This window comes from Hemicordylus capensis, chromosome 3 (assembly GCF_027244095.1).
Source record: "Hemicordylus capensis ecotype Gifberg chromosome 3, rHemCap1.1.pri, whole genome shotgun sequence".
Classification (NCBI taxonomy): domain Eukaryota; kingdom Metazoa; phylum Chordata; class Lepidosauria; order Squamata; family Cordylidae; genus Hemicordylus; species Hemicordylus capensis.
Window position 1 is genome coordinate 302,350,631 of NC_069659.1, and position 20,221 is coordinate 302,370,851.

The 20,221-nt window shown below is 45.1% G+C and overlaps 1 long non-coding RNA gene across 1 annotated transcript; it reads right to left on the bottom strand.

Annotated features, from left to right (window-relative positions):
* Positions 1-681: 681 nt before the first annotated feature.
* Positions 682-1,234, bottom strand: LOC128349035 (uncharacterized). The gene is made up of 2 exons (XR_008318509.1): positions 1,013-1,234; positions 682-874 (listed from the first exon to the last, which is right to left on the bottom strand). It is a non-coding gene; the product is annotated as an uncharacterized LOC128349035 (long non-coding RNA).
* Between the last annotated feature and the right edge of the window lie 18,987 nt (positions 1,235-20,221).

The following is a 20,221-nucleotide window of genomic DNA, read 5'->3' on the forward strand; positions in this document are numbered from 1 at the left end:
AACAGATTCTGTTTTTCTAGACTTTAATCCAATTTTACAGCGTAGGCATCCGGATCATATGGAAGGGGTATCCCTGGTTGCTGCAGCTAGCAGTGCAAGATGGAGTCATGGGCAGTCACGGCAGTCACTGATGACTGCCTGTGTGTGTCCCTGTTTGGAGATGCTTGCGGCAGTTATAGCAGATGAACAGGATGAGAAGAATGGCTTCCTGCTAGTTTTGCTACAGGACCTCACTCCTGCCCTTGCTAAGAAATGGTATCATAATGACACAAAGAAGGTAAGCTGTGATTTGTGGCTTCATGGACCACTTGACAATGTCTTATTTGTTGCTTTTATATACTGCCATTTGACATGACCAAGACACCCATGGCGCCGGCATGCACATGGGGTCTGTGCATGCTCAGGCAGCATTTGCATGGTCAGAACACCATGCTGTGTGCTGGACACCATGTGTGTGCTGCTGGCATCACACACAGGTTCTTGGGAGATGAGCGCTGCCGCAGCAGGAAGCAACATGCAGCAAAGATCCCACTCGCCACTCCCCTCCCCACAGCACCGTGCCAGTGCATGAACCTCGGTTTATGCACATCCCTACTGAGAATAACACTTCATGTAACTGAAAGCAGGCTCTAGTTCACAAAAACATATGCCACAATAAATCTCTCAGTCTAAGGACCTACAACCATTTTATTTTATTTTATTAGCCTTTTGCCAAAAAGTTCTCTTCCAGACATGCCTCTCCAAGTTTTCTTCTTCTTCAGGTTGCACTCCCAAACTCAAAGTAATATTGTTATCTTTGCCTATACTTTCCCCCATTTCTCTTCTTTGCATGTGTCCCTCTTTTTCGAAGTATCTTCCAAGTAGGTTATAATTTCTGGAAGAAAAGTTACAAGAGTCAAGGAAGGCAAATATCTTCAATAGATGATGCCAATACTTTGAAAAGACAGGAACAATCATTATGAAATTGCTCTATTTTGCCAGCGGAGACATAAAAACAAATGTATGCTCCTACCTCTTCAGGGTTCAAAAGCTGATCCTGTGTAATCCTTTTTCCTGTTTCTTGGATCTTCTCTGGCCAGGTTTGCATCAGCACAGGTAAACCACCAATACAGAGTTCATTCTTCCTCCTAGGTTATGTTTGTACTTCAGCACTGTCTACTTTCTGAACCACAGAGAAAAACCTTTATAAGATGGGTTGTCCCAAATGGATGCATGAAAGCTGTTAAGGGATCCAACACTCTGATTCCAAACACTGGCAGTATTCAGAAATATGTATTAAAAGCCCTAGTTTTCCACTAGAGACCGGAAGGGAATAAGGAAACTCCACCTCTTTCCCTAGCAGGAGGTGGACATTAAGAAGGAAAAGGAGAACAATAATTTAGAGGACTCCTGCTTGGATAAGTAGAAAAATAAAAATGCTGAGTGAATAGTTTGAGACTGAATGATATACGTAAATCTCATCTGTGCAATCACCGATGGAAGGATTGCCCCAAGGGCAAAGAGCAAAGTGCAGCTTTACTTTAAACTAAAAACAGGCAATCTAAAAATAAAACATTCAGCCCAGGACCTCTGGAAATAAACCACTGATTATTGTATGCTTACTCATGGGCAAGGGCCATTAATGGAAAAAGTGTGTTTGAGTGAAAGAGCAGAAGGTTCTCAAACTGAATACCACATTTTGACTCACTCCTGGGTGTCTGCTAGTGAATCACCCTGGAAGTGGTGCTCTTATACTAACAGAGAAGCTCTTAGGGTTCAGTCTTATTGCATGTTTCATGGCTCACAACTTACCAGTTAGCAACAGCTCTATTTGAGGGTGCACATACTTGTCAGGCAAAGCAGAAAGCTTCATGCAGCATGATTCTATGCAATGTTTACAGGCACATAGCTATTGGGAGTGCGGAGGTGCCTGGGTGTGCCCTGCTGCACCGTCCCATCCCCCCATGGGCACGGGGCCCACCTGCCTTTGCAGCCCCCGCCATTCACCCGCTGCTCACACTGCCCATCTTGCCTTTGCTGACGTGGTCTAATGATATCATGGCTGTTCTAATGACATCACACCTGTTCTAATGACATCATGGCTGTTCTTGCTGGGATGGGGCGGCGTGCTCACATTAGCATGGTGATATCATTAGACCACACTGACAGTGTCGGTGGTGGGAGTGGCAGCATGAGCAGCAGATGTGTGGTGGTGGAACAGTGTAAGCAGTGGGTGGGTGGTGGCCCCCGCCAAGGCAAGCAGCAGCTGGGGCCACTTCAGGGGCTGCCTCAAATCTTGCCCCGAGGCAGTGTCCAAAATCTATATGCCCCTGTGATGTATCTTTCCAAGTTAGTATGCAAAGAGTGAGATTATGTGGCTGCCATCCTATGTGCTATTGATTAGAAGTAAGCAAGCTCAGGATTGTAGCTATACAACTGAGCTCTACAAACTGGCTGGGCTAGTGTGGTATAGTGGATAGAGTGCTGGAATAGGCTTGGGGAGCCCCAAGTTCAATTTCACATTCAGCCATGGAATTCACTGGGTGATTCTGGGTCAGCCACTTATCTCTCAGCCTAACCAGGGATGTGCTGGAATGCAATTTGGCTTCTGAATCACAGGCACAATCCCTTTAAAAACGAGAGCTTCCACAGCCCCTTGAACAAGGAGAAGAGCAGGCACATACCTGCTCCTCCTCTCACTCGCCGCCATTTCCATAATCCCGGCACTCCTCCCCGATATCTTCATGTGGGCTGTGGAAGCCCTAGTTTCTAAAGGGATTGTGCTGGCAATTTGGATGCCAAAAGGCAGGGGAACTCTGGAGGAAGCTCCTCCCTCAACTCTGGCCCAATTGGCTGTGTGGGCTGTCCTTCTGTCAAGAAAGAAGCCCACACAGCCAGCTACCCCGCCTCTCTGCAACCTTGCTGACTTCAGAGAGGCAGTTCTTCTAAACATCTGAATTCAGAAGGGGGGGGAGGGGCATTGGACAACAGGTCCAATGGACCTGTGGTTCCGTATTACATGTGAATGCAGCCCTTAAGTGCATTTGAGTTTAGTGTGAATATTCACTGAAGTTGGAGTGGAGGCAGAAGGCCACTGGTAAATTTCTCTAGTAAACAAACAAACAAACAGGAAATAGCACATTGGATTTCAACTTGGTTTAAAATTACCACTCTGCTGTTGGTTGATTGATGGATTGATTGATCGTTCAATTTTTATCGTTCAACTTACCTTTCATTATGCATCTCAAGGCAGTTTACAAAAGTTAAAATACAATGAAATTCCATAAAAGTTACATTGAAAACCTTAAAATCAATCAAACATTAAAACCAATGGCTCCTTCTTTCATGTTGACCAAATCCTATAGGGCAATGCAACTATGTATTATACTTTTATATGTGCACTAACAACATCATGAGAAAATAAATAAGGAAAATCGCATAGCACTAAAATTGTATCTCACCACAGACTTGTCAATTGTAACATTTTAAACCCCATATCATTTTCCTTTTGTAACATATTGCATGATGCATTAATTTCAAGCTGTGCACATCATGGTTTCCTATCCTTATCCCCAGGGTAGCTACCCTGAGTAGCTGACATCATGTCTACATGCATTAGTGGCTCACATGTCTACCTGCACCCTTGCATCATGTTTGGCTGACATCATGTCTACCTGCATCGAGATACCTGCATTTCTTGCTCAATGGTATTGTGCATAAGAAATTATTGCTCATTTAGCAATAACCTGAGAAGTTCCAAGTAGCTAATGGAGAAAAGATAATGTGATAAATAACAATAGGTGTGGTAGCTAGGCTTGTAGTCAGTGCATGTGTATGTATGATGCACACACAAGTATGGACCTGCAACAAAATGTTTACAGTATATCCCTGGTGTGCATATATTACTTGTCCATATGCTGAGCAGAATCTATCTACCTACAGCAGGTGTTCCATACTGCAGATGGGAGCTCACCTTATGTAATTTGGCACATTTAAAAAAGACATCTTACATATAGAAAACTAGCATGTCATAAAGGTGTAGACTAGAAGCCTTTCCCCTGACATCCAAGCCCTATTCACATACTATGTTAATGCATGTACCATCCGTTTACAGTATGTACACACGTATGTATGTAGTTATTCATACATTATGTTGAATGCACATACAGAAGTAAACTTCTTCTCACACATTTGAGAGACCAGTACACAGGTTCACTTTGAAAATAAATGAATGTACAGTCATTCACACACAAAAATGTACCTGTGTACAGATTAGGGATGTGCAAATTTATTCGGGTACAAAACGATTTGTACCCAAATCTACCTGTTTGGGGCGAATTGTGGACAAGACAAATCACCCCTGTGCTAGCTGGCCAGATTCAGGTCCAAATCAAATCACCCAGATTTTGGATCTGAAAAATTTGTAGATTTGGACCTCCATTTTGTGGTGATCTCTCTTGCTGTCTCCATCTTGCGTCAGGAAATATTTTTGAAAATCCCGCCCTCCTAAGCTTCAGATTGGTGATTTACAGTGTGCAACAATTGGCTGGCAATTCTCCCCTGATCCCAGATGCTCATTTCCATTCAAATCTTGTGTTGCTGGGGAGACTGACCCCACATTGGCTGGGGGAAGGGTCAAAGAAGGGACAAGAGTGGGAGTTTGAAGGAGGCATTTTCAAATGTAGGAGGCAGGCAGCCACCATTCTGCCTTTCTGCCTCACGGGAGAAGAGCGAGAGAGAGCGAGAGGAGCTTTGCTTTGCCTTGCCTTGCCTGCCTGCTGCCTGGAGTGGATTCTCTGCTTTTTGTTCCAGCTTTCCTGACTGAGGAAAAGAGAATAGAATTCTTCCATCCCTGCTGCTGAGAGAATCACTGCTTGCACCTGCTGTCTGAGCAAATCAATTTGGGTACAAAATGATTTGTACCCAAATCTACCTGTTCGGGGAGATTTGTGGACAAAAATAATCGCCTTGTGCTAGCTGGCCAGATTCAGACCCAGAACAAATCAGGGGCGATTTGATTCAGGTACAGATACCTGAACACACATACAGACTGAATAGGGCTACACAGAAACATGAACAATTGTAGACATCTGTGTGCATGTACATCATAATATCTGAATATGAGGACAGGACTCTCACGTTTTTTCACACCAGGACTTTTTGTTTTTTTTTAATGAAGGAGCATCACATTGTGTGAAATTGTACAGCAGGCAAGACACAAGTTTTCCACTTCATTGAAATAGTAATTTGTATTCTACATGGACATGCTGGAAAATAGAATATATTGTAACACACTTTCCACAGTTGTGGCGGCACCTTTCTCAGTTGTTGTGGTCATGGGAACTGCCACAACTGGAACATAGGAAGCTGCCTTACACCGAGTCAGACCATATAGCTCAGAATTGTCTAGGACTGGCTGCGGCTTCTCCAAGGTTGCAGGCAGAAGTCTCTCTCAGCCCTATCTGGAGATGCCAGGGAGGGAACTTGGAACTTTCTGCATGCAAGTATGCAGACAGTCTTCCCAGAGTGGCCCCATCCCCCAAGGGCAATATTTTACAGTGCTGAGTGCTCACACGTGAAATCTCCAATTCAGATGCAAAGCTGGGCAGACCCTGCTTAGCAGAGGGGACACTTCATGCTTACTACCACAACACCAGCTCTCCTCTCAATTGTAACCACGTATAGTTATTTCAGACTGAATTTCTTCCCCATACGTGTGTCCTAGGAGATAATTCCAGGTAGCATGCAGTAGAAAAAGTGCTGCATGCATCAGTGGGTCATAGGAACATTGGATGTCATAGGAACATTGAGATGTGTGAGCCTGCCATGATACTGGTTCAGTTCGAATTTGGATCGAACTAAACCAACCCGATCCAGGCTTGGCCAAACTGGGCTGAAATGGCTCATGGGCCAGCTCGGGGGTGGGGGGGAGGTATACTTGTAAAGGGGAATCTGGCGAGGATTCCACTTCATAAGTAAAGGGCATTCCCTTTAGCAGGCCTGCTCAACAGCCCCCCCCCTTTTTTTGGACTACAACTCCCTTAATCCCCAGCCACAGTGGCCAGTAGCCAGGTTTTATGGGATTTGTAGGCCAACATCTGCAGGAGGGCCAGAGTTGAGCAGCCCTGCCGTAGATTAGTTGAAGGGGTGGGGGAGAGAAAAGGCAGTTTTTACCTTTAAAATTCAGGCGGCATGCACTTGGAGATGGTGGCAGTGGCTGCAGCAGCGGTGGAGACATCAGAGGTGGCAGTGGCATCTCCTCCAACCATCCCACTGGCTCCCAAATTTATTTATTTATTTATTTATTTATTTATTTATTTATTTATTTATTTATTTATTTATTTGATTTATATACCGCCCTTCCAAAATGGCTCAGGGCGGTTTACAATTAAAACAAACTTATAAAACAATGAAAAGCTAAAACAAATTAAAACAATAACACAACAGCTAACAATTTTAAAACATTTTAAAACAAAAATTAAACATTGTCCCCAGACCCCGGCTCAAGAAGACACGTAGACTTAGTATGGAAGAAAAGGGCCACAACTTTGTTAACTATTACACAAGGCATGGCAGACTGGAACACCAGGTGATTAATCACCCTTAGAGAACAGTGCGGGCCAATAGAAGCAGGTCAGCCTGGTTCAGTGGGCAGTGGGCTGGCTCAGGCTGTTTTCATGGTTCAGGTTCTGTTTTCGTGGTTCTGTTTTCAATGGTTCAGGCTGTTTTCATGACCTCCGTGCATGTGCAGAGGCCATTTGTGTCACCATGCACCTGTTTTCACAAATGGCCTCTATACTTGCACAGAGGTCATGAAAACAGGCCTCTGTGCATGCGCAGAAGCCTGAACCGCCTGCTGCGCCCCCCAGCTGTCATTTGGTGGCCAGTGGCGGGGGGATATTGCAGGAGTCCCTGCCGCTGCCTCCAATGTATCTGCCGTGATGTGGCCGCCGCCACCTCTGCATCCGCCATCCCCGCCACCCACTGCGCCTGAATTTTAAACGTTAAAAATACATTTTTTCTCACCCCCACTGCATTTAATCTAGGGAATGCTCTTTACTTGTAAAGAGGAATCCTCACCAGATTCCCTTTTACAATTATACCCCCTGCCCAAGCCAGCACGTGAGCTGCTTCTTTGAAATGGGGGTCGGTCCAGTTTGGACTGGCACTCCCCTTTGGGTGACTAGACTGGTTTGGACTGCCAAAACCAGGCCGGCTTGATGTCGAGCCCGGCTCAAAGCGAGCCGACTAGCACATCCGTATCGGAAGCTGTCTCATACTGAGTCAGACCATTGGTCCACACAGCTTAGTATTGTCTACACTGACTGGCAGTGGCTTCTCTAAGATTTCAGACTGGAGTCTTTCCCAGCCCTCCCTGGAAATGCCAGGGATTGAACCTGGGACCTTCTGCATGAAGAGCAGATGCTCACTGAGCTGCAGCTTCATCCCCAAATGTAGTGTACATGGGTCTCCACTGAGGCACTGACCACACCAAGACCTGCTTAGCTTCAGAAAGTTAGCTGCACCATGCATCTTTAGACCATGCTATGGACCCTGAGCATGCTTCGTTAAGTCATTCCCCCTCTGCCATATCATGCAGAAGTGGGTGGATCTCTAAATCTCCAAATGAGATTTTTGTTATAGTTTATATTAATTTGAAAGTGAATTTGTTATAGTTTATGTGAATGTGAATTCTGCTGCTATGTGAATAGCAGCAGAACCCCTGCTAACTGAGCAAAGAGACACCTTTTAAAAAGTGGTGATTCTCTTACATTTAGCAGGAGGAGAGCAACTGTCTCTATCCAACCACAGCTCAGCATCCCTCCAGGGGCTGTTGCTGGTGTCTACCTTGATGTGGTTTGTTTTTTGTTTTGTTTTTAAGATTGTGAGCCCTTTGGGGACAGGGTGCCATCTTATGTATGTATGTATTTATATCTATGTAAACCAGGGTTTTAAATGATTAACTGTTTTAAATTGTTTTAAATTGTTGCCCTGATTTTCAGGGCTTTTAGCTGTTTTATTGGTTTTATTGTGTTTTAATAGTTTTTAATTGTTAATTTGTTTTAATTGTTTTTATCATGCTGTGAACCGCCCTGAGACATTTTGGAAGGACAGTATATAAATCTAATAAATAAATAAATAAATAATAAACCACTTTGAGAACTTTGGTTGAAGAGCAGTATCTAAATATGGTATACAAATATTCGTAGTAGTAGAACAACTAGATGCAAAGAAGGGCTGCACTTATGTGAGAAAGAGAAACTGGGCAATCTGGAACAGTTTCATGCTCAAGAGAAGACTAGTAAGAGCAAACACTCAGGATGGAGCCTTATAAAAGAACGAATGGCAGAACAAGGCTACATGAGGTGCTGCTGTTTACCTTCTGACATAAATGTCCGTGACCTTGAAAGCAGGCCAGTGTTGGGTCTGATAAATGAGATACTCCCCCACCCCCAGCACATCACAGCATGCTTTTATTGAACTAGACTAATTGTTGGTTTGAGTCACTACAAAAAGAAAAGAGCTGAATAGGAAAAGGTACATTTGGTTAATAAACAATTTTTTTAATGATGTCATGTTCATACCGCAATAGTGTGTAACCATTACGCAGGAAGATCTGCTGTATTCAGCATTTCTAGTCATTACTACTATTTATGTTAAGCCTCTTGTATCCCACTTTTCTGCTCAAAACATAAAACAAGATCTCCAAACCTTACTGAACATGTCAAAACGTGTTCAAAACATCCAAAGCTATTTTCTTCTTGCTGCATGCAGTGCTTTACAGAATGCCATGAGCAACAGTGAGGATGAAAGAGTGCCAATGTGAGTAACATTTCTGAAAAAACAGAAAGTTGCTTCGGTGTAAGATGAGGAATGGATGCTTTACAGACTACTTTGATTATTTGGATCTAATCCTGCATGGAGGGGCGTAGGGACTATTGGACAAGGGAGGGCAATTACACCTGGGCCCACAGGGTCAGAGAAGCCCCCAAAGGCCCCAAGGCCAGCTCCCCCTTGCCCCCCTTGCCCATGAGTCACCCTGCCTACCTCACCCTCTTCTTCTCCTGCTTAACTCAAGCTGCAAGCTAAGCAGCCTGCTACACTCCTTCTGGCCCCACCGATCAGCTGCAGCCCACACGCGCCCACCGCAACAGCGCAGCTTGTGAGAAGGTCAGCTTCCCATGCCACACCCAGCTGCAAGCAAAGCACTCACTGGCTGGGAGTGTGGATTCGGCGGTGGCAGCAGTGGTGAAATTACAGTGGTTCACTATACACAACTATGAGTTATCTCTGAAATGTATAAGGGAAGCTATTTTCCTGTTTTGTTTTGTTTTGTTTTGTTTTGTTTTGTTTTGTTTTGTTTTGTTTTGTTTTAAACAAGCTCTCTCTCTCTTCCAGTGCAATATTCCCAATATAGACATCACTACATTATTTCGGTAGCCTGATTTAGGGATGTGGAAAACGTTTTGACTTTGAAACGTTTTGACTCGAAATGGGCATTTCCAAGTGTTTCGAGCTTGGAAAAAAACCCCTCTTTAAATAAAGGGCCTATTTTGAGCTTGGTACAAAACAACCCTGTTTTGATTAAAAATGTTTTAACATTTTGAGCGCCATTTTGGAGGCCAGTTTTGGAGGCCCTTGCTTATTGGTTTTCTGGCTCTGGCTCCCGATCCTATGGGAGTTATGGGTAAGGTTACAAATGTGTTTGAATTTGCTTGCCCATTTCTTTTGTGGGTTTGGGTGGTAGGTAGCACCCATCATGCCCAACCATATAGCCCACTTTGGTGTCCCTAGGAGCTACCTATAGGGAACAATGGGGACTTTTGAGTTTCCCAATTGTTCCCTATGGCCAAAACACTTGAAATGTTTCAAGTTTTGTCTTGTCAAAACAACTGGGTTGACTGAAATGTTTGAATGAAACGTTTTGGCTGTCTGTACTTTGTTTCAAGCTCAAAACAAAATGTAAAATCCATTTCGTGCACATCCCTAGCCTGATTCCTAATAAGAGTTACTAGCCCCACCTAGTGGCTAAAGCTGAATTCCTATGGTGCTTAAGAGCAGAATGCCGTATATAGACGATACATATATCATTCTGGTTTACTAAGGAGACATTTATGATATTGTACAACTCTTATTCATTTCAGTTGAGTTTTGCATAGGTTGTGCTTTATTTCTGCTATGCTGTTCCCTGCAGGGTTGTCTGCCACAGGAAAATAATATTTGTGTGATTGGATACCTCAATTAATCTCTGTCAGAACCTTTGTTAGGAAAATCCTGGAGGCAGCAGATACATATGAAGCACATGCATTTCACTACAGGGAGCATATGCTAGTTTCCTCTTTACATGCTACACTGGAAGAGCACAAAAGATGCTGCCCAGGTTACTTCCCCTGATGTCACCTCTTTTTAAATTAGGATGTGCAGCTTTTCTGTACAAAATGTGTTCAGTTTTGCAACTCTGTCTTCCATTTGAGAGATATTTTTGCACTCTTTAGGACCCATTGGGGATGTTGCCATCCTGAACCCTTGTCTTTAATCCACACATGTGACTACTTTACTATTTAACTTGACTCTAAAACTTTTTTAATGTTATCTGATATCCATAATATCTAATATTTATTCAGTAGTACTGATCCCCTGAGACATCCACTGCTTCTCTCTCCATTGTTGAAATGATCTCTTTTTACACCCATTCGTTCCTTCAGTGAATTCAGGGGTGGTCCAAGACATTTTGCTGCCTGAGACAAAGGACAATATAATGGCTCCCCTTCCATCCGGGGGCTCCCCATGGTATTCTCAGGCCATGCTGCTGAGGCCATGCTGCTGATGACACACAAGCACTCTCAGACAATGCCGACCATGTCAGGCAGCGTTGGCAGGGGCATTCGCTCCAATGGGGAGGAGGGGGAGGAGGAGATGTGCGCCTCAGTGGGGCAAGGAGGGAAAAATTTACGTTGTGCCCCAGTGAGGTTAGGAAGGTCTGTACTGCATTGGACAGCAGGCTGGTGCCCTTGTGCCCCTAACCTTGCCTGAGGCTTCCACCTCACCCTGGCTAACTAATGACTAATTGACACATCCTCTTATCCTGTGATGAATATGTTTCCTTAGCAACCCTGGGTGAGTTAAAATGAGTTTAAAGATCCAAGCATACATTGTCTACATGCTCATTCCTACCTACATGCTTGATGATATTTATCTAGGAGTGCACAACTTGGTCCTCCAGCTGATGTTCGGTCCTACAACTCCCATCATCCCCAACCACAGTGGCCAACAATCAGGGATGACAGAAGTTACATAGGAACATAGGAAGCTGCCATATACTGAGTCAGACCATTGGTCTATCTAGCTCAGTTTTGTCTTCACAGACTGTCAGTAGCTTCTCCAAGGTTGCAGGCAGGAATCTCTCTCAGCCCTATCTTGGAGAAGCCAGGGAGGGAACTTGGAACCTTCTGCTCTTCCCAGAGCGGCTTCATCCCCTGAGGGGAATATCTTGCAGTGCTCACACATCAAGTCTCCCATTCATATGCAACCAGAGTGGATCCTACTTAGCTATGGGGTCAAGTCATGCTTGCTGCCACAAGACCAGCTCTCCTTATAGTCCAACACTAGCTGGAGGGCTGAAGTTGAGAAGCCCTGATCTAGAAGGTATCAGTGAGGTAAGACTTCCCTTTGTAAAATCCATGCTGATATTTTGATTTTCATTTGTAGAAACATTCTTAACTATGCACATACACTTTCACTGGCTTTTGTCTTGCAATGTTGCTCTGTGTGCTGCAAAGTAAGTGCCTAAGTCTCTGTGATAAAGTTCAGTTTTCAGTCAATCCCAGTTGCTTCCTGGTGCTATTGAGCATTGCAGTGAATTTTCCTTTGAAGCTCTGCCTAAAGGGGAGTAACAACATAACTTCAAAGCAACACTGATTCCATCCTTGGCCATGATGCTTGGCAGCCCCAGAAAACCAGGCAGGCAGAAAGAGTTTAAAAGAAATATCCACGTAATAATTACCTGAACAAGCTAGCGTGAAACTTCCAAACTCAGACTCAGCAAGTGTCTGTTTGGAAGTGGAGGGATGTGACTAGTAAAAGATGCCCGGTGCTATGGCAGAACTCAAGGTCCAGATCCTATAAGGAGTTTATGCGCCTTCTAGATTCACAGTGACAAAGTTCACAGAAGCCTTACAAGAACTGCTTAACACTTAGTTCCGAAACACCTTTGCTCAAGAAGTTGATATCCTTGATATCAAATCAGCTTACTTCCCAGTGCCTCTACAGCCCAAGAATCTTAACCAAGCAAAGGAAAGCAAAGAGGTACTAGAAGCTCTGCAAGCAAAGGGTCAAGTAAGTCCATAGCCTCTCCAAGAAGCACATGAGCAAAGCAGAAGGAGCACACAGAGGATAATCATACAAGGCAGCGGAGGCCAGTAGCAGGGTGTGTGGATGTGAACATAAAAAGCATAAAGCCAAGCATAAAGCCAAAGGACTGAAAGGGCAAGTCTTATTTGGGGAAATCTCTCTTTATTTCTGATATGTTCAGAACATTTGCCAAGTAACACAAAACACTAACAAATACAAATCTAATAAAAACTAGAACTGCAGCTCTATTAAGGAAATGTTAGTTGATTAATTGTGTGCATTTTAATTGATTTCATTCATTCATTCATGTCTACATGTTATTTGCATATGAGTTTCAAAGCAGTTTTGAAGGGGGGAAAACACGATTGCTTTGTTTTTAGGTGATATGTGTCATAGCAGGCACCATCCTGAAAGAGGCATGCCCTCTCTTCTGCTTGTGAGGGATGCCTCTTCCACCCATGGATTTGTAAGTACATAACATTAAAAATAATGGCTGACATCCAAATTAGCACTGTGCTGGTGAAGCAGTGAATGACATCCAGACTAACAGTGCACCATCACACAAGGGGAAGGGGTGATTTTCACTCATTTACCCTTCCCTCTGAAGCCCACTGTGCCTCCCAAAAACAAGTACCTGAGGGTTGCACAGCCCTCGGACATATTTTTGGGAAGCACAGTGGGCTTCAGAAAAATGGGGAGGTTGCTGAAAATCACCCTTTCTCTTAGTACAACAGAGCACCATTGTCTGGATGTCAGGCACTGCTGTACCAGCATAGTGTGACTCTGGATGTCAGCCAATAAAAACAAAAGGGGTTCTATTGTTAGAAAACTGCTGCCTGCCTCATTGATTGTGGGCACCTTTTTAATGAATCGAAAAAGTTAATCAATTAATCTGATTAAATCTTTCATCCCTAATAAAATATTGTGTTTAGCTCTAGGTCATGATTTCCTTGTAGTCTTTCAGTATTAAATTGATACTGCAAAATGTCCTTTTATTCCTTACAAGCATCAACAAAGCATCAGCCTGACGGGCCAGTAGATATCCCTTGCCCACAAATTCAATGCAGCAATCACAGCATATGCTGCCACTGATGGGAAGCCCTTTGGCACCATATTGTATGACCTCAGGAGGCTCCTAAAGCTGTACTGAACTCAAACAATTTATTTAGGAACATAGGAAGCTGCCATATACTGAGTCAGTCCACTGGTCCATCTAGCTCAGTATTGTCTTCACAAACTGGCAGTGACTTCTCCAAGGTTGTAGGCAGGAATTTCTCTCACCTTTATCTTGGAGATGCCAGGGAGGGAACTTGGAACCTTCTGCATGCAAGCATACAGGTGCTCTTCCCAGAGAGGCTCCATCCCTTAAGGGGACAATCTTACAGTGCTCACACATGTAGTCTCCCATTCAACTGCAAACCAGGGCAGACCCTGCTTAGCAAAGGGGACAATTTATGCTTGCTACCCTAAGACCAGCTCTCCTCTCCTTTCCCAAGCAGTGGAGCTGAATGGTTCTTTCTATCTTACTGGAGTTAAGATGTTGCTAATGTTCAGGGTTCTATCTAGATTGGACCAGTGTGTGCATTGCCTCCTTACAAAGTGATTTGCTCAGCAAATAATATTTTAAAACACAAGGTGCTTTTTATTTTATTTTGTGAGATGGCGGCTCCCATTTAAAGAATGAAGACATTTTAAAATTATGAAAATATCTGTTTAGAAAAATTAGCTGGTGCTCTTTCCCCAAAGCCATAGTATTCCAAATTCCATTGATTTGATCTGCCTTGATCTGCCCATTCAGGATGCTAAATTTTTGAGCATCACTATGATTATAAGCACTGCAGGGTGCTCAAAGGGGTAGCAGCTTAAGGAAGTTATTATTTATCTAAGGAAGGTGATCATTATAGGGTAAAGCTTCTGAACTTTATAGGCTAAAGCTTCTGAACTTATGTCTTCATAAATGTCAAGAGAAAAAGAAGCATCGTGTTTATGGCGCTTCTTTTTCTCTTGACATTTATGAAGACATTGAAGTGGTGGATAGCTTCTGCCTTTTAGGATCAACCATCAACACTAAAGGATCCAGCAGTCAAGAAACACGCCACAGACTAGCACTTGGCAGGGTAGCAATGAAGGTCTTGGAAAGGGTATTTAGATGCCATGACGTGTCTACACCTATAAAGATTAGAATCATTTGGACCATGGTTATTCCTGAGACACTCTATGGATGCAAAAGCGGGACTTTAAAGAAGCAAGATAGAAAAAGCATTGACACTTTTGAACTTTGGTGCTGGAGAAAACTTTTGAGGATACCATGGACATCCAGGAAAACAAACAAATGGATCATAGAACAAATCAATCCAGAATTTTCACTTGAGGCACAAATGACCAGGCTCAAACTATCATACTTCAGACACATTATGCCAAGATCCAACTCCCTTGAGAGGTCCATAATACTTGGGAAAGTTGAAGGAAAGAGAAGAAGAGGGCTACCAGCAGCAAGGTGGATGGACTCAATTACAACAGCAATGAATGCACCACTGAGAGACCTTAAAGGCCAAGTTGAAGACAGATCATCCTGGAGACAATCTATCTATGTGGTCACTAAGAGTCAACACCAACTTGACAGTACTTAATCAATCAATCAATCAGTCATTACGCCACTTTGACCAGTCCACTGTCAGACATGCTTAGGATTAAGATGCCAGAGTCATTATAGGAACATAGGAACCCAGGAAGCTGCCATATACTGAGTCAGACCATTGGTCTATCTAGCTCAGTATTGTCTACACAAACTGGCAGGGGCTTCTCCAAGGTTGCAGGCAAGAATCTTTCTCAGCCCTATCTTGGAGAAGCCAGGGAAGGAACTTGGAACCTAGGTGCTCTTCCCAGAGTGGCTCCATCCCCTGAGGGGAATATATTACAGTGTTCACACTTCTCGTCTCCCATTTATATGCAACCAGGGCAGTCCCTGCTTAGCTAAGGGGACAAGTTATGCTTGCTACCACAAGACCAGCTCTCCTCTCCCTTTTATTAGACAGCGGAAGGATGATGGTCTTTCCAGACTATAAAAGACAAGCTTCTGCAAACACCTGTGTTGCGCAGCCCGGACATGTAGCCCAGCTACCTCCTGTGCTCTGAAGGCTTCTCACATATGTTTATTTATTTATTTATTTATTGTTAAAATTATACCCCACCTTTCATTAAGAATATCCCAAGGCAGCTAGATGTTCTAGATGTTTATTCCACATCCTGCTATATACAGTGATATCATCTATGAAAGGTACTGTAAAGGCATTCACTGAGCTAACACTCAATCTACTAGATGTTGGAAGGTGATCGTTGCCCCATGCAATCTGAAAGGCATAGTGGTAAAGTGGAACAACCTTTGATGGGCTGCAAAGGCCATCTTTTCTCAGTCTCTGTGATGGAGGGGGATTTGCCAATACCCCTTTGTAAGGTCCAAAGAGACCAGTACTAGAGCTTCTCCTGATTGCCCTAGGAGTACTTCTGTCTGGGGCATAGGATAGGCCTCAAACTTTGATATTTTATTCACCTCCCTAAAATCAATGCAAAACCTTTCAGTACCATTGAGCTTTGGTACTAACATGATTAGGTTCTACCATTCACTATCAAAGGGTTCGATCACACCAAGACTGAGCATGTCTTCTACATCCTGCACAACAGCTTCCCACCTCTTATGTGGCACTGGTCTCCAGGGTGTCTGCACCATTGCTTCAAGGAGAGTCTTGATGACATGTTGTAGTCCTCTTGCTTGTCCTGGCTGCATAGAGAATAAATGAGCATACTCATTTATCACCTCTTCCAACATTTCCTTCCAAGCTTCAGACACATTGTCCACTACCCAGGCTTCTCCCTGGCCAGTCCATGGGAGGTACTCTTCGAACAGCCATGCTTTGGTGTCTGCCCCCACAGGGAGGTGGTGAGGATCTCCGGTTGTGTCTGACAGCATTTCAGGAGGTTCACGTGTAACTTCTTACATTCCTTTCATGAATTTTCCCTCATTGGACCTTGTATATCTAAGGGCACAGTGGCCTTACAATCCCAAATGACCCTCTTCAAGGTTCTCCCTTTTGGGTGGGCAACATCTGCCCCTTTACTAGGACCTGGTTCCCCATCTGGAAATGTTGGGCCCTGGCTTTCTGATTGTAGTAGGCCTTTTGGATATTCTGGGCTTTTACCAGATTGGCCTTCATTGCTTCCTGGTTTCTCTACAGTGTTCCATTCCATTGTTGTAGGTACTCCTCTAAAGGGGGCACAGGTGGCCCTTGAGGGGCCACCCACCCCTCCCCAATGACTTACAGTATTCCCTGGGGACGTCTCCCATTGATCAGTTCAAAAGGGGCATATACTGTGGATGCCTGGGGGGGTTATCTCTCTAATAGCAAAAAGGATAGTATCCACCAACAGGTCCCATGGCCCACGATGCCATCCTGCCAATCTTCTAAACATGGCTTTAATGGTTTGGTTGTACCACTCTATGAGTCCATTGGTCTGTGGATGGCACATGCAAGCTAACTTCTGGGAAATATCTAAGCTCTGACATACTTGTTTCATGGACCAAGATGCAAAAGTTGGACCTTGGTCTGGGACTACCTCGTGGGGCAGTCCCACTTGTACAAATAAGTGCATTAAGGCTTGGACTACTCCCCTAGTGTGCATGGACCAGAGGGATACCACCTCAGGACAACGGGAAATGTAGCCCACAACTACCAGGGCACAGTGATTTCCCCTTGGTGAACAAAGCAATGGTTCTATAAAGTCAAGTCCTATCCTTTTGAAGGGCAAGGCCATGGGTGCTAGGAGCTGTAATCAGGCAGGTGAAGGGACCAGGGTGTTATGGCATTGGCACTGGGGACATAACTTGCAATAGGCCTGAATGTCAGCTCCCATCATTGGTCAAAAGAAATGTTCTTTTATTTGCAGGAAGGTCTTGTGACTTCCTTGGTGTCCAGCCCACAGGGAGTCATGGGTGGCCTCCAGTGCAGTGGTTCAGTATTTGGGGGGTATCACTAGCTGAACACCAGGCTTTTCCTCATCCCAGGTCACCCTCCGTAAGACCCCTTTGTCGTACCTCAAACTGAGCTAACTCTCATCTCGGCTCCCCTTTCTCACCGGATTGGTAGATCCTCCCGCTCCTTCCCATAGGGCTTTCAAAGTTGTGTCCTTCTTTTGGGCTTGCCAAAAATGTGGGTCCCCTGTCCACTGTGTTTGGGTTGGGGTGTGTGGCTCCTCTCCACTCTTTGGGGCAGAACCTTCTCCGTGATCTTCATCAGTGATAGCATAACATGCTTGTTCTCTGTCCTGTTGGACCACTGTGGCTTCCTGGACCATTGCCCAAATCCTGGGCAATGACAGCCCCAAAGAAGGACATAGGGGAGTGATTCTACTATGAGCACTCTCACCCACTGAGGACCCACAGGCAGATCCAGTAGCAAGGCCCTGACTGGTGGGTCCCAAGCAAGTTGGTGCACACATGCAACTGCCATGTGATATTCCCATCAAATTCCCTATTTGGGCCAGGTGTGCTCGGGCCATGGACACAGAACTGCCTGTATCCAATATGGCCTCTGTTGGTGCCCCCTGGACTCTTACAGGGATCAGAAGGGGCCTTTTTGCATCCTCCTCTGACAATCCTTTTTCACATAAATCCTACTCCATATAGGGGCATTCTCTTTTATAGTGTCCCATTTGGCCACATGTGAAACATGGACCACAGGAGTGGTTCGGGGCTGTCCTTCTCTCACCTAAACGAGACTCTGGGAGGTCAGGATCAGGAGCCAAAAACAGCCATTGTTACGGGGGGGGGGGCAGCGGCGCGGGAGCTGGTACCAGGTGTTTCTGTGCTACCTAGGCCCACCCAGGTCCCCCTGATTTAGGTCACCCATTACAACCTCTGCTATTTTGGGTTTCCCCTGGAGCCGGTTCAGACTTAGCCCTCTCTTGTATACCTGTCTGCGGGTATACCTTGAATAATCTGTTCTAAGACAATTTTCTCAACTATCCTGGTCTCCTCCACTGAACCTGGTTGGAGCCATCACAGAGCCGCCTCTCTTAACTCAGCTACGAAGGCTCAGGGCCCCTTCTGGAAACATAGTGCTCTGAATCTTTGTCAATATGCCTCATCAGTTATCTCAAAGTGGGCTAAAATGGCTGTTTTGACTTTGCCGTAATCTGTGGCTTCCTACATTGGGAAGTGATGTGCCAGGGAACAGTCCCTTCCTGGTGCCAAGACAGAGAAACACACACAGGCAGAAGAGGAAATAGATGGAGGTGTTTTAATCAAAGAAAGACAAAGAGATATTAGGCTTCTTATGTTCCTCTAAGCCAAAACTACCGGGGATCCTGTTGCTGCAGAGGATGTGCTCCAGCTCTCCCTGCCAGTAGAGGAAGGACTGCACTATGGCCTGCGCTGGGCTTGAAAGGTAGGGCCCAGGATATGAGCCACTGTGGCCAAGGCCAGTTGACAGCGATTGCTGTCCTCTAGAAAGTTGTGAGGAACACCTCTATATCGTCTTCCAGTCCCAATTTAGTAATCCAAAAGATTGGGGCTATGCCTCCTTTTCCCCCACCTGCCCCGACTATGATAGGCACAGTATGCCTGGCCGCAATATCATCACACAGTTCTTTCACTAAATCAGACTTTGCAGCCAATCAGGTTTCTGACAAGCTGTTCTTACCTGTCTGCTAACCACTGTCCAAACTCTGACATGCCCATAGGGTTGGTTGCTTGATCCGACATCCTGTCCCCCTTTTTTGTGCATGTGTCACTCACAGTTTGGCATCTTCATGGCCCTCATAAATCAGCCTGGGGGGCCCCTTGGTGGCCACTTAGGGCTCACCTACTGCTCAGGTCAGGCCTCATAGGCAGGGGAGGCGGTTTGATTCACCCATGTCCTCCTCCTACTATGTTCACTACTACTACTACTGTGGTGAACCACAACCCTCCCATCCACACAACTCTGCTCTCATCATCGGCCTGCCCACTTCTAAAGGTCACTGTACAGGCCAGAGTCGCTTGATATCCGGTCTCCCCTAGCCCCGGCCCCTCCCCCCTTGCCTTTATTAACCTTTCCTGTGCCACTTGGTCCTTTTCACCTTCCCTTTCTCCCCTGTCCAACCCAACTTCCCGTTCCATGGTTCCATCCTCTCCACCCCTGTCATCATATGGTGCCAGTTGCCTGACGTCATCCCCAGGCACCTGTGGCATCATCCCGGTGTGTGAGTCGGTCCAGCTGCCCGAGATGTGGGCCTGTCCTATGCTGGGCATGGTGGCCCCTCTTCTGGAGCTGCACTGCAATTTGACACCAGCTATGATGTCATCAACACTATGATGAAGTCCACCGCACTTCGGCACCAGACAACCCATTTGAAGATTAGATAGTGTGATGTAATTGTGGTATGCAAGTTTGGGAGAGGCTGCAGCCTCAAATGCATTTTTGCAGCTGCTGTTTTTCTTATGGATGTTTCTATTGTCCCCAAGACACCTCTGTGAGCCAGGAGGACCAAAAATAGTTCCTGTCTCCAACTTCCTCCTACACCTTAGAAGAGGAGTGAAGGTAAAGTGTGCCACTGAGTCGATGTCGACTCCTGGCAACCCCAGAGCCCTGTGGTTGTCTTTGGTAGAATACAGGAGGGGTTTTCCATTGCCATCAACCTCGCAGTATGAGATGATGCCTTTCAGCACCTTCCTATATCACTGCTTCCCATAGTTTGGGAAACATACCAGCGAGGATTCAACATGGCAACCTCTGGCTTGCTAGTCAAGTCATTTCCTTGCTGCACCATTAGGTCGCTCCCCTAGAAGAGAGGTAGCTTGGGTTAATTCATGAGGTACAAGTTACCAGGGCTTGGATACCCCAGAATGACTGAGTCC